The following is a 15,757-nucleotide window of genomic DNA, read 5'->3' on the forward strand; positions in this document are numbered from 1 at the left end:
GTCACTGGTTAATTGCAAAGATGCGGAGCAACACAGTCTGCATTTTCACATCTCCTGTATCTCTCATGCATCACTGACAAACACTGAACATATTCAGATATTGTCTGAACAGGAGCTCAGACAATATCAGCAGATTGTTTTGTTCATTCCACACTTACCCATAAGCATCGGGCAAAGAGTGAGAACCAGGCAGGGCCTCTTCTTTCATTGTATTTGTTAATATTTTGTGCATATGATATATTCATTTTCTTATCTATTTATACCCGCCACTTTCCAAAAAGTTGATGAGACATAAATATCCTCTTGTCTAGATAGGCTTTTCCCAAAAAGCCTCCTCAAAATAGTCATGGACACAGAAAAAATGCTAGAAGGTCTGTTTTACAACCCAATGGATTGATAGGTAATAATTCAATTGGACAAATATTAGTTCCCATGTATAAGTGGGCACTGAATGGCAGACACTGACTACATTTCACATGGTTCCCCTTGAATCCTCACCACAACCCTGAGTCAGGATACACTATTATCCTCCTTTTCCAGTGAGAAAACTGAGGGTGAGAGTTGGCCCTATGGCTTCTAGAAGCCGAGATGGAATTTGAGCCCACCGTCTGCCTGACTGCTGAGTCCATCCTCTTAATTCCTATACTATACTCTCTTCAGCCCACAACTGAATTTCCAGAAGGAGCTGTTTTGAAGCATTCAGGATTTTGCCTCATCAAGCACGATACAAAACTGAGTAAAGAGGAGACGCTTCAGAGAAAACAGCTTCAGCATAAGCTTCATAAGGAAGAGATGAAATGAAATGCCATAAACGCTAATACACTGAAATCAGGAGCGTCACCGGAAGTTATGTGGTGCCAATCAAATCACATTATCCCTAAATATATAGCAAATGGCTTAACAGCTTTTGGGCCCATCTCCTGCCAAAGTATTTCAACATTAATAAAACCAGGTGTGACTGTACAGTCTTTTAGTCATTTAACCAATATGCATGGGCCACTACTGTGTGCCATGCACTGTGCTTGGGGTGTGATCCTTTTGAATCTGTTGCAAGAGGATTTACTCCACAGATATAACTGTGAGATGTGCCATATGTTTCAGGAGAACCGTTGAACTTGCTGTAGGCATTGCTCTGTTCTTCTGGATGGACCTGGTAATTAGATACTAGGAATGAGGTTAAAGAGGAGCTTGAGTTTTTATTAAAAACTCTGTCAGTACTCCATCAACATTATTATCATTTGATAAATTCTTATCACTTTTCTAATGTAAAAATTAAATTTTGTTTAAGCTTACATGTTTTTAAAAAATCAAGTCCATGGAACAATTCAAGCATATTATGAGAATGAGACCAAACACAGTGCACATGTGCACATTCCTTTTTTTTTTTTTTTTTTATATGGAGTCTCGCTCTCTTGCCCAGGCTGGAGTGCAGTAGCGCCATCTCAGCTCACTGCAACCTCTGCCTCCTGGGCTCAAGCAATTCTCCTGCCTCAGCCTCCCAGGTAGCTGGGATAACAGGCACCCACCACCACATCCGGCTATTTTTTTTTTTTTTTAATTAGAGACAGTGTTTCACCATGTTGGCCAGGCTGGTCTCGAACTCCTGACCTCAGGTGTTCTGCCCGCCTTGGCCTCCCAAAGTGCTGGAATTACAGGCATGAGCTACTGTGCCCAGCCACAGTGCACATTCTTACACCCTTACCGTGGTAGTTAGAATAATGGCCCCCAAAGATATTGACATCCTAATCCCTGGAACATGTGAACATGTTACCTTACATGGCAAAAGGGACTTTGCAGATGTGATTAAGAATCTTAAGATGGGAGATGATCCTGGATTATCCAGGTAGGCCCAATGTAATCACAAGTGTCCTTATTAAGAGGCAGGCAGGTGAAAGAGAGAGGGAGATGTGATGAGAGAAACAGACGTTGAAGTGATGCAAAGCCATAAGCTAAGGAATGCAGGCAGCTTCTAGAAGCCAGAAAAAGTAAGGAAATACAATCTCCTCTCTAAAGCCTCCAGAAGGAGTGCAGCCTCACCACACCTTGATTGTAGCTCACTAAGACTGGTTTTGGACCTCCAGAACTGTGAGATAATGTTTATATTTTTTAAGCCATTAAATTTGTGATAATTTATTACAGCAGCAGTAAGAAATGTACAGACAGACCTAATGGTCAGATGTCAAATTTCCTTTGAATGTAATCATTTAAAAAATGAGGGGGTCAGGGGACAGGGGCGTCTTTTCTTACTTGTCTTTTTACAAGCTCAAGAAAGCTAAACTGACCTAGTGCCATGGCGCACGCCTGCAATCCCAACACTTTGGGAAACCAAAGCAGGAGGATCACTTGAGTCCAAGAGTTTGAGACCAGACTGGGCAACATACAGAGACCCTGTCTCTACACAAAAATTAAAAATTAGCTGGCTGTGGAGGCTTATGCCTATAGACCTAGCTACTCAGTAGGCTGAGGTGAGAGAATTGCTTGAGCCCAGAAAGTCGAGGCTGCAGTGATCTGTGACTGTACCACTGCACTCCAGCCTGGGCAATGGAGTGAGACCCTGTCTCTAAAAGAAAAAAAAAAGAAAAAAGAAAGCTAAACATGGTTTGGCTCTTGTGAAAGTATTAAAAAAAAAAAAAGCAATGACAGAATGTTACAATATGCAATTTGACTGTTCTAAGAGGTCAGGGCAACTTCTAGAAAATGTGGATAATAATACTAAGGAATGAGGTTAAAGAGGAACTTGAGCTTTCATTAAAAACTCTATCACTATTCCATCAGTGATTATCATTTCATTAATTCTTACCACTTTTCTAACAGGAAAATTAAACGTCATTTAAGCCTAAAGATTTTACAAAGAACTGTTGTAAGTATAACCCACAAAAAATCTACACACAACCCTATCATGTGGTCCAGTTTGGACACAAAGTCACATTCAAAGAAACAGCAAGCCAATAGAAAAGCAAAGTTGGGAACAACTCAAATCTTGATGTAAATGTTGAAGAAAATTGTAAGGGGGAATATTGACTCTTAATAGATAACTTCTTGAAAATTATTTTGGGACTTCCGTCTTTCTGAATTGTTGCAGTAGCTCTCCCCAAAATTCCCCTTTTATTCTTTCCCAAAAATGGTCCTAAACATCCAGCTCTATCACCTCTCTAGTCTCACTCCCTGTCCCCTCCAAGCCTCAACCCTTTAACATATAGATACATGATTCCCAAGCAAGGGGCCAAGGATGCTGCTAAACATCCAACAATACGCAGGCCAGCCCCAAGCCAATGTACTGTTTGTACAAAATGTCAGAGTATTGAAATGTGGATCAACTGAAGTTCTCCGTCTCTTGATTTTGTTTACAACAAAGGTAGTTCACTGGGTAAGGAGTCAACAAGACTCCACCCTTAAAAATGAGAGGAGGGAGCTGGGTGCAGTGGCTCACGCCTGTAATCCCAGCACTTTGGGAGGCCAAGGCGGGCAGATCACGAGGTCAGGAGATCGAGACCATCCTGGCTGACATGGTGAAACCCCATCTCTACTAAAAATACAAAAAATTCGCTGGGAGTGGTGGTGGGCACCTGTAGTCCCACCTACTCAGGAGGCTGAGGCAGGAGAACGGCATGAATCCGGGAGGCCCACCTTGTGGTAGTTAGAACCGGGAGGCCCGCCTTGTGGTAGTAGCTGAGATCTCGCCACTGCACTCCAGCCTGGGAGACAGAGCGAGACTCCGTCTCAAAAAATAAAAATAAAAAGGAGGAGGGAAAACACTTGCAATCTCTTATGATTTGACAAATTTTCTTCTATTCCTGTGCCATCAGAATTAAATACAATAACACACACAAAGTGCCCAGCATGGTTGCTCAAACCATGGGTGCTAAAGGGTGCTCAAAAAATACTAGCTCTCATTCTTTTTTCTAGAAGGGAATGAAGAATCAATTTAATCTTAATACGGTGTCCCTAAAATAATCGCATCTCTCCCTACTATCACCTCCCATCCCACAGCTGCCTCAAAAACTTTTGAATATTTAAATTATAAAAACTGTTCACCTGCTGTAAGGGAGTAGTACATTCCCCAGGAGAATTAGATTCTGGAAATAAGAACATCAGAGAAACAGCAAAGAGGATTATCGAAACCCAGCATTTGACTGCTGAATAGCAAAGGCCTCAATTAATATGTTTTGATACTCAAAACAAACAAAACTTTTGTCAAGTAGCATTCACAATGAGTAAGCGAGGAAATGACTTCTACCTGTTTTCAAAAATGCCTCATTTTTACTGTGATGATTGTGAAGCCTTTTGCATTATGGTTGGATACATAAAATTTCAATTTCTCAGCACATGTCTTTTAAATTGTAGTATAATATAAATAACAACATTTACCATTTTGACCATTTTTAGGTGTACAATTTGGTGGCATTAAATACATTCACGTTGTTGTACAACTGCCACCATCGTCAATCTCCAGAACGTTTTTCATCTTGCAAATCTGAAACTCTGTACCCATCAACCACAATAATTCCCCATTTCTCCCTTTCCCCAGTCCCTGGTAATCACCATTCTACTTTCTGTTTCTATGAATTCGACTACTCTAGGTGTCTAAAATAAAGGGAATTATAAACCATTTGTCCTTTTATGACTGGCAGATTTCACTTATCATGATGTCTTCAGGGTTCACTCATTTTGTAGCATGCGTCAGGATTTATTTTCTTTTTAACACTGAATAACATTCTATTGTATAGATATAGCACATTTTGTTTTTCCCTTGCCAGTGGACATTTGGGTTGCTCCTACCTTTTGGCTATTGTGAATAATGCTGCTATGAACATGGGTAGAGCATGTATCATTTTTAAATGCTCAAGTCACGATGTCAAAATATTAACTCGCCCATATTTACTTTAGTTTTGTACGTGCATAACATGGAATTCAAATTTTACTTTTACTGGCCTGTGAAAATATACAAGTTAAGATTTCTGAAACAAAATTAAGCAACAACAAATTACATTATTATTATGATTATTACTGTAAGGGTTAACAGCATGGTGCTCTTTAGTCAGCCTAGCAATGTACAACTCTAGGCAAGAAACTTCATCTTCCAGTCATAGGTTTTATTATTTATGAGTAAGTACGATGCACCGGATGTGGCAGTAGGCACTTCGTAAGTATTAACTCATGAAATGCTCATAGCAACTCTATGAGAGACATACCATTTTCACCCCCATTGTCCTTAGCCTAGCAGCTGAGGGTAGGTGGTTGAGCCCGATTGCCTAGCTCTTCCACTTACTAGCTATGGGAACTTAGTCAAGTTAATTAACTGTATTAATTTCCTCAAGTGTAAAATAGAAATGATAGTATCAATTTCTGAGTGCTGTTACAAGCATTAAGTGAGATGATATATGTGAACTTTTGGGACCCTACATGTAGTTAGTATTCATAAATATTGCATATTAATGTTTGCATCTACTTTTCACTCAGTACATTCCTGATGCATTTCTTCCCCATCCCTAATGGTCATATCTGAAGAGTAAGCTCAGAATTTGAAAACTAATGTTAATATCAGCTTAAACCAAACAAAATGTATTAAGTCAACTTAACTTTCTGAATTACATGAAAATAGTATAATGGCTACATAAAAATCACATTCCAAGTTCGAGTAAAATGATTTAATGTTACCATCCAGTTCTTTTTCCTAGTATGGATAATGACTGAACTGAAATTTCAGGGACTTCAATTTGAGATCAAGGTCTTCATCAACCTTGCAGGTTGGCTTGGACAAGTCACATTACTACTCTGAGGCTCATTTTTCTCCTGAACAGAGCAAGGGCATAGGACTCATATCTTTACATATGGATTGGAGTCTCCTGAGTGAGTAAGCTACTATTTGAGAAAGAGTATCTACTCCAGCAAATGAGCAATCCCTAGAAGGCTTCTGTCCAGGGTTAACTCTTTTTTTTTTTTTTTTTAATCCTCCCACTCCCCAGACAGAGTCCCACTCTGTCACCCAGGCTGGAGTATGGTGGCAGGATCTTGGCTCACTGCAACCTCTGCCTGCCAGGTTCAAGTGATTCTCATGCCTCGGCCTCTGAGTAGCTGAGATTACAGACATCTGCCACCACACCCGGCTAATTTTTCTATTTTTAGTAGAGATGGGGTTTCACCAAGTTGGCCAGGCTGGCCTTGCACTCCTGACCCTAAAGAGATCTGCCTGCCTTGGCCTCCCAAATTGTTGGGATTATAGGCATGAGCCACTGCACCTGGCTCTGAGTTAGCTCTTGATCAAACCTATCAACTGCTTTCTATATCTTCACTGTTAGGAAGGAAGGAGCTGGAATATTGAAGTTTAGCTGACGAGAAGACCATGAACATAGCCTATGACTTTGCAATTTCTAGGTTTTTGCATGAGCTGTTTTATCCATGTGGTATATCTTCCCTTCCTGATGGAAATGTTATCCATACTTCAAGGCTCAGCTCAAATACCATGTTCTGCCATGAAATCTCCTAGGGTCTGGCCAATTGGAAGGTTTTTCCCTCTTCAATTCCAACAACATTGCTTTATGCTTCTTCATTTTTCTTTATTATATACTTCTTTGCCTGATTTGCATACCTATGTCTAGAAACCTTATCTCTTTCATGTTTGGAATCCTCAGAGTGTTAATGTGGCATGTTCTAGATGCTCAACAAACACTGATTGGTTGGATGTAGACTCCAGCATCCACCTGTAGATGACACCTGTGAGATTAAGTCTGATAATTCAATGCATATGCCTTGTTTGTGTCACCCACACCAACCCTCAGAGAAGACAGTGTTGAATATATTTATCTAAGCAGATTATTTGTTTTGCCTCACCTTGACACTATCTAAATCTTCTTGGTCAGCAAATGCGAGAATGAGAAACCCAGAAAATGGAATTGGAGCACTTTAATTTTTTCTGTATGGAAAAACTTATTTGTATACTTAATTTGATGCTGTCCTTAATGACCTAATGGAAGGGAAAACCAGCTTCAGCTGGAATGACTTCAGTAGTTTGCTGTGACGTTTCCAGGAGATAAACAGTCAAAAAACAGATGATTTCAAAAGCCACGATGGATAATCTCAATGGCCACTAAACTGGACCAAATCTCATCACAAATAAACAACTTTGGATAGGAATAATGGTTGGAAATAAACAAACATGGACCAATACCAATGTGAAACTTCTGTTAAGATAAAGTGGATGGTCTTTTGGAATTATCAGAGCTATTTTTTAAAGTTCACAACGCTATGGATTAAGAATAAAGTATTAAAGAATTGGCAAGATGTAAAATCCATGGGCTGGTGTTGTCCGCAACTAAGGAGTTTACCTTAAATGTTGAAAGGGGAAAGCCCTCAGCTCACCTTGGAGAACTGCGTGATGCATGATGTTAAAAGTAGAGAAGCCACATGAAATCAAAGACTAGAATCATCAGAGTCAATATAAACAAAGATGTTAATAGGCAAGCAATAATTGCCATGAATAATTAAATCCAGGATTGGCTGAAGCCAGACTGTAAGTAATTCCTTGATGTAAAACCAAACTCACTGAATAACCTCAAGGGATGTTCCCCACGTGTTAAATGGAAACCACAGTCCCAAGATTCTGGATCTTGCTCTTGGAAAAAGAAAAAGATGGCTGTATTTCTGATGTTGTTGCCAGAGAGTCCTGCCCACTTGCTCAGTGATTGAGATGCCCAGTCTTTCCTTTTCTCTCAAATAAAAATCATATGAATACAAAATTGTATTTACTTTTAAACTAATGCAACACATTTTACTGAAAACATTTGTGATTGTGTTAAGGCACGCAGAGATGGTTTTAAGACAGGTCTCTTACTTTAGTAATAATTACAGTAAAGCATGATGAATACAATAATAGAAAGAGAATAGATGTGCTCCAATCCAATGTACACTGAGGCCTCTAACTTCACTCCTCTTTGTTTTGGCAATTCCAGTTTATTTGCATCTACATGTAATTTTAAAATCTGTTTTGTCAACACATTTCAAAAAAAGAAATACATGCAGCCAACAAGAATATGAAAAAAAAGCTCAACATCACTGATCATTAGAGAAATGCAAATCAAAACCACAATGAGATATCATCTAACACCAGTCAAAATGGCTAATATTAAAAAGTCAAAAAATAACAGATGCTGGCAAGGTTGTGGAGAAAAAGAAACACTTATACACTGTTGGTGGGAATGTAAATTACTTCAGCCGTCGCGGAAGACAGTGTGGTGATTCCTCCAAGACCTAAAGACAGAAATGCCATTCAATCCAGCAATTCCATTACTGGGTATATACCCAAAGGAATATAAATCATTTTAGTATAAAGACACATGCACATGTGTGTTTATTGCAGCACTATTCACAATAGCAAAGACATGTAATCAACCTAAGTGCCCATCAACGATAGACTAGATAAAGAAAATGTGGTACATATGCACCATAGAATACTATGCAGCCATAAAGAAGAATGAGATCATCTCTTTTGCAGGGACATAGATGCAGCTAGAGGCCACTATCCTTAGCAAACTAACACAGGAACAGAAAAACAAACACTGCATGTTCTCACTTATAAGTGGGAACTAAATGATGAGAACACATGGACACGGAAAGATGAACAACACACACTGGGGCCTTTCAGAGAGTGGAGGGTGGGAGGAAGGAGAGGATGAGGAAAAATAACTAATGGATACTAGGCTTAATTCTTGGGTGATGAAATAATCTGTACGACAAACCCCCATGACACAAGTTTACCTATGTAACAAACCAGCACATGTACTCTTGAACTTAAAAGAAACTATTTTGTCAATAAAAACTCAATTTTTTTTAATTTAATTTAATTTTTTTTTTTTTTTTTTTCGAGACGGAGTCTCGTTCTGTCATCCAGGCTGGAGTGCAGTGGTGCGATCTCGGCTCACTGCAACCTCCGCCTCCTGGGTTCAAGACATTGATGTGCAGTTGTCTTTTTTTGTATTATCTTTATCTAGTTTGGTATCAGGGTAATATTAACCTCAGAAAATAAGTTGAGAAGTATTTCCTCTTCTGTTTTCTAGGATACATTATATAAAATTGAGGTTAATTTTTCTTCAAGTGTTTCACAGAATTCTCCAATGATGCCATCTTGGCCTGAAGATTTATTTTACGAGATTTTCAGTTATGAACTCAATTTCTTTAATACTTACAGGGTTATTCAGATTGTCTGTTTCATATTGGTTGAGTTTTGGTAGTTTGTGGCTTTTGAGGATTTGGTTCATTTCCTCTGAGTTGTTGAATGCATGATGATAAAGTTGTTAATAGTATTCTCTTACTATGTTTTTAATGGCTACAAGATCTATAGAGATAGCTTTTCCATTTCTGACATTGGAGATTTCTTTCTCAACTGTTTTTATTTTGGTAAGTTTTACCAGAGGTTTGTCCATTTTGTTGATTTTTTTCTTAAGGATTAGGTTTTCTTTTCACTGATTTGTCTCTATTATTTTCTATTTAATTGATGTCTGCTCTTTTCTTTGTTATTTTATTTCTTCTGCTTGCTTTGAGTTTATTTTGCTCCTCTTTTTCTAATTTCTTGAAGTAGGAATGTAGTTTATTAATTTTTTCTTTTCTTTCTTTTTTTTTTTTTTTTTGAGATGGAGTATCGCTCTGTTGCCCAGGTTAGAGTGCAGTGGCACGATCTCAGCTCACTGCAATCTGTACCTTTCAGGTTAAAGCGATTCTCCTGCCTCAGCCTCCCAAGTAGCTGAGATTACAGGCACCCACCACCACCCCCAGCTAATTTTTGTATTTTTAGTAAAGGTGGGGTTTCACCATGTTGGCCAGGCTGCTCTCCAACCCCCAACCTCAAGCGATCTGCCCGCCTCGGTCTCCCAGTGCTGGGATTACAAGGCATAAGCAACCACACCTGGCCTTTAGTTCATTGATTTTAAACGCACCCATCTGAACTGAGTTTCTTATATGCGGCGTACAATTGGGTCACATTTTCTTATACACTCTACCAGTCTGTCTTTTTATTAGTGTATTTAGATCACTTACATTTAAGATAATTTTTGTCACATAAATCTGCCATTTTATTGGGTTTTTAAAATTTGTTTCCTCTAGATTTCACTTCACTTTTTCTCTGTTTTGATCTTTCCTCATTTATAATATAAGCATTAGTGCTATATATTTCCCTCTCAGTCCTGCTTTAAGCTGCCTTCCACAAATTTTGATAAGTTGTGATTTCATTTTCATTGAGTTTAAAGTATTTTTAAATTTCCTTTGAGACTTTCTTTTTGATTGATGGATTATTTAGAAGTATGTTAATTTCCACATTTTAGAGATTTTCCTATTGTTTTTCTATAATTGATTTCCAGTTTGATTCCATTAAGATCACAGATTACACTTTGTATAATTTCAGTTATTTGACATTTGTTGAGGTTTGCTTTATAGCCAGGATATGGCCTATCTTGACCAATGTCCCATGGATGGTTGTTTTCTATGTATGTCAGTTAGGCCTTGTTGGTGATTGTGTTGTTTAAATAGCATGTATAGTATGTGCGAGGAGGGGACATAATCATGGATTTGTCTATTTCTCCTTTCAGCTCCATCAATTTTTATTTCATGTGTTTTGAGGCTCTGTTGTTTGATTCATACACATTTAGGACCATTATGTCTTCCTGATGAATTCATTCCGTTTTCATGCTGTAATGTCTCTCTTTGTCCCTAGTAATTTTCTTTTTCTGAAACCTACTTTATCAGATATTAATATAGACACTTCTACTATTACCGATTGTTTGCATGGTATAGCTTTTCCCATCCTTTTACTTTCAATCTACCTATGTTGTTGATTTGAACTGAGTTTTTTTTATTTAATTAACTTTTTTTGAGGCTGGGTCTTGCTGTGTTGCCCAGGCTGATCTTGACCTCCTGGGTTCAAGCAGTCCGCCAACCTTGGCCTCCCAAAGTGCTGAGATTACAAGCCCAAGCCACCATACCTAGACTAAACTGAGTTTCTTATATGCAGCATACAGTTGGGTCACATTTTCTTATACACTCTACCAATCTGTCTTTTTATTAGTGTATTTAGACCATTTACATTTAAGGTAATTGTTATGTTGTCACATATATCTGTCATTTTATTTTTTAATTATTTAATGTTAATTTTAAGTTCACAGATACATGTGCAGGTTTGTTATATAGGTAAATGTATGTCATGGGGCAGTATTGTGCAGATTATTTCATCACCCAGGAATTAAGCCTAGTATCCATTAGTTACTTTTCCTGATCCTTTCTGTCCTCCCACCCTCCACCCTCTAAAGACCCCAATGTGTGTTGTTCCCCTCTATGTGTCCATGTGTTCTCATCTTACAAGTGAGAATATGCAGTATTTGGTTTTCTGTTCCTGTGTTAGTTTGCTAAGGATAGTGGCCTCCAGCTGCATCCGTGTCCCTGCAAAAGACACGATCTCATTCTTTTTTAAGACTGCATAGTATTCCATGGTATATGTACCACATTTTCTTTATTCAGTCTATTATTGATGGGCACTTAGGTTGATTCCATATCTGTGCTATTGTAAATACTGCTGCAGTGAACATATACATGCATGTGTCTTTATAAAATGATTTCGTTCCTTTGGGTATATACCCAGTAATGGAATTGCTGGGTTGAATGGCATTTCTGTCTTTAGGTCTTGGGGGAATCACCACACTGTCTTCCACAATGGCTGAAGTAATTTACATTCCCACCAACAGTGTATAAGTGTTTCTTTTTCTCCACAACCTTGCCAGCATCTGTTATTTTTTTGGCTTTTTAATAGTACCCATTCTGACCGATGTTAGATAATATCTCATTGTGGTTTTGATTTGCATTTCTCTAATGATCAGTGTTGTTAAGCTTTTTTTCACATGCTTGTTAGCCGCGTATATGTCTTCTTTTGGGAAGTGTCTCTTCACGTTCTTTGCCACTTTTTAATGGGGTCATTTGTTTCTTGTAAATTTGTTTAAGTTCCTTATAGATGCTGGAGATTAGACCTTTGTCAGATGCATAGATTGCAAAAATTTTCTCCCATTCTGTAGATTGTCTGTTTACTCTGTTGGTAGTTTATTTTGCTGTGCGGAAGCTCTTTAGTTTAATTAGATCCCATTTGTCAATTTTTGCTTTTGTCGCAATTGCTTTTGGCATCTTCATCATGAAACCTTTGCCTATGCCTATGTCCTGAATGGTATTGCCTAGGTTGTCTCCAGGTTTTTATAGTTCAGAGTCTTGTATTTATATCTTTAATCCATCTCAAAGAGATTTTTATATATGGTGTAAGGAAGGAATCCAGTTTCAATCCCCTGCACGTGGCTAGTCAGTTATCCCAGTACCATTTATTGAAAAGGGAATCCTTTCCCCATCGCTTGTTTTTCTCAGGATCGTTGAAGATCAGATAGTTGTAGATGTACAATCTTATTTCTGGGTTCTCTATTCTGTTCCATTGGTCTATGTGTCTGTTCTTGTACCAGTACCATGTTGTTTTGGTTACTGTAGCCTTGTAGTATAGTTTGAAGTCAGGTAGTATGATGCCTCCAGCTTTGTTCTTTTTGCTTAAGATTTTCTTGGCTATTCAGGCTCTTTTTTGGTTCCATATGAATTTTAAAATATTTATTTCTAGTTCTGTGAAGAATGTCAAGGGTAGTTTAATGGGAATACAATTAATGGGACCTATAAATTGCTTTGGGCAGTATGGCCATTTTAACAATATTGAGTTTTCCTATCCATGAACATGTAATGTTTTTCCATTTGTTGGTATCATCTCTGATTTCTTTGAGCAGTGGTTCATAGTTCTCCTTGTAGAAATCTCTCACCTCCCTGGTTGGGTGTACTTCTAGTTATTTTATTTGTTTTGTGGCAATTGTGAATGGGAGTTCATTCATGATTTGGCTCTCAGCTTGACTGTTGTTGGTGGATAGGAATGCCAGCAATTTTTGCACATTTATTTTGTATCCTAAGACTTTGCTGAAGTTGCTCATCAGCTTAAGAGGCTTTGGGGTTGAGACAATGGGTTTTCTAGGTATAGGATCATGTCATCTTCAAACATAATTTGACTTCCTCTCTTCTATTTGAATACCCTTTCTTTCTTTCTCTTGTCTGATTGCCCTGGCCAGAACTTCCAACACTATGTTGAATAGGAGTGGTGAAAGAGGGCATCCTTATCTTGTGCTGGTTTTCAAGGGGGAATGCTTCCAGGTTTTACCCATTCAGTATGATGTTGGCTGTGAGTTTGTCACAGATGGATGTTATTATTTTGAGGTATGGTCCTTCAGTACCTAGCTGATTGAGAGTTTTTAACATGAAGCGATGTTGAATTTTATTGAAATCCTTTTCTCCATCTATTGAGATAATAATATGGTTTTTGTCTTTAGTTCTGTTTATGTGATGAATCACATTTATTGATTTGCATATGTTGAACCAACTTTTCATCCCAGGGATGAAGCTGGTAGATAAGCTTTTTGTTGTGCTGTTGGATTTGGTTTGCCAGTATTTTGTTGAGGATTTTTGCATTGATGTTCATCAAGGATATTGGCCTGAAGTTTCCTTTTCTTTTCTTTTTTTTGTTATTGTAGCTCTGCCAGTTTTTGGTATCAGGATAATGCTGGCATCATAGAATGAGTTAGGGACAAGTCTCTCCTTTTCAATTTTTTGGAATAGTTTCAGTAGGAATGGTACCAGCTTTTTTTTGTACATCTGGTAGAGTTCAGCTGTAAATCCACCTAGTCCTGAGCTTTTTTGGTTGGTAGGCTATTTATTACTGTCTCAATGTCAGAACTCATTATTGGTCTGTTCAGGGATTTAATTTCTTCCTGGTTCATTCTTGGGCAGGGGTATGTATCCACAATTTATCAATTTCCCTAGATTTTCTAGTTCATGTGCATAGAGGTGTTTATAATATTCTCTGATGGTAGTTTATATTTCTATGGTGTCAGTAATCCCCCTTATCATTTCTGATTGTGTTTATTTGAATCTTCTCCCTTTTCTTCTTTATTAGACTAGCTAGTGGTCTATTTTATTAATTTTTTCAAAAAATGAGCTCCTGGATTCATTGATCTTTTGAATGGCTTTTTTTTTATGTCTCAATCCACTTTAGTTCGGCTCTGATTTTGGTAATTTCTTGTCTTCTGCTAGCTTTGGGATTTCTTTGCTCTTGTTTCTCTAGTTCTTTTAGTTGTCACGTTAGATTATTAACTTGAGATCTTTCTAACATTTTGATGTGGACATTTAGTGCTATAAATTTTCCTCTTGACACTGCCTTAGCTGTGTCCCAGAGATTCTGGTATGTTGTATCTTTGTTCTCATTAGTTTCAAAGAGCTTTTCAGTTTCTGCCTTAGTTTTGTTATTTGTCCAAAAGTCATTCAGGAGTAGGTTATGCAATTTCCATGTAATTGTGTGGCTTTGGATGAATTTCTTAGTCTTGATTTCTAATTTGATTGCACAGTGATCAAACAGAAACTAGGATTGCAACCTCTGCTTCTTTCTGTTTTCCATTTGCTTGGTAAATTTTCCTCCATCCCTTTATTTTGAGCCTATGTGTGTCATTACATGTGAGATGGGCCTCATGAAGACAGCATACCAATGGGTCTTGGTTCTTTTGTGTGTGTGTATGTGTGTGTGTGTGTGTGTTGGAGTCTTGCTCTGTCCCCCTGGCTGGATTGCAGTGGCGCAATCTCAGCTCACTGCAACCTCCACCTCCCAGCTTTAAGCAATTCTCTTGCCTCAGCCTCCTGAGTAGCTGGGACTACAGGCATATGCCACCATGGCCAGCTAATTTTTTGTATTTTTAGTAGAGACAAGATTTCACCTGGTTGGCCAGGCTGGTCTCAAACTCCTGACCTCAGGGGATCAGCACGTCTCGGCCTCTCAAAGTGCTTGGGATTACAGGCGTGAGCCACTGTGCCCAGCCAGGTCCTGGTTCTTTATCCAGCTTGCCATTCTGTGTCTTTTAATTGGGGCATTTGGCCCATTTACATTTAAGGTTAGTATTGATATTCGTGGATTTGATCCTGCCATCATGATGTTAGCTGGTTATTTTGCAGACTTGTTTATGTGGTTGCTTTATAGTGTCACTGCTCTGTGTACTTCAATCTGTTTTTGTAGTGGCTGGTAACAATCTTTCCTTTCCATAATTAGTGCTGCCTTCAGAAGTCTTGTAAGGCAGGTCTGCTGGTAATGAATTTTCTCAACATTTGCTTGTCTGAAAAGGATCTCATTTCTCCTTTGTCTATGAAGCTTAGTTTGACCAGATATGAAATTCTGGGTTGGAATTTCTTTCCTTTAAGAATGCTGAATACTGGCCCTCAATCTCTTCTGGCTCATAGGGATTCCACTGAGACGTCCACTGTTAGTCTGTTGGGCCTCCCTTTGTAGGTGACCAGGCCTTTTTCTCTTGCTGCCCTTAACATTTTTCTTTTATTTCAACCTTGGAGAATCTGATGATTATGTGTCTCAGGGTTGATCTTCTCACAGAGTACCTTGCTGGCGTTTTCTGCATTTCCTGAACTTGAATGTTTGCCTTTCTAGTGAGGTTGGGGAAGTTCTCATGAATGGTATCCTGAAATACATTTGCCAAATTAGTTTCATTCTCCCCATCTCTTTCAGGTATACCAATTAGTCATGGATTTGGTCTCTTTACATAATCCCATATTTCTTGGAGGTTTTATTCATTCCTTTTCATTCTTTTACCTCTATTCTTGTCTGCCTATCTTATTTCAGAAAAACTACCTTTTTTTTTTTTTTTTCTGAGAC

Source organism: Pan paniscus, chromosome 2, assembly GCF_029289425.2.
Source record: "Pan paniscus chromosome 2, NHGRI_mPanPan1-v2.0_pri, whole genome shotgun sequence".
NCBI classification, from domain to species: Eukaryota; Metazoa; Chordata; class Mammalia; order Primates; family Hominidae; genus Pan; species Pan paniscus.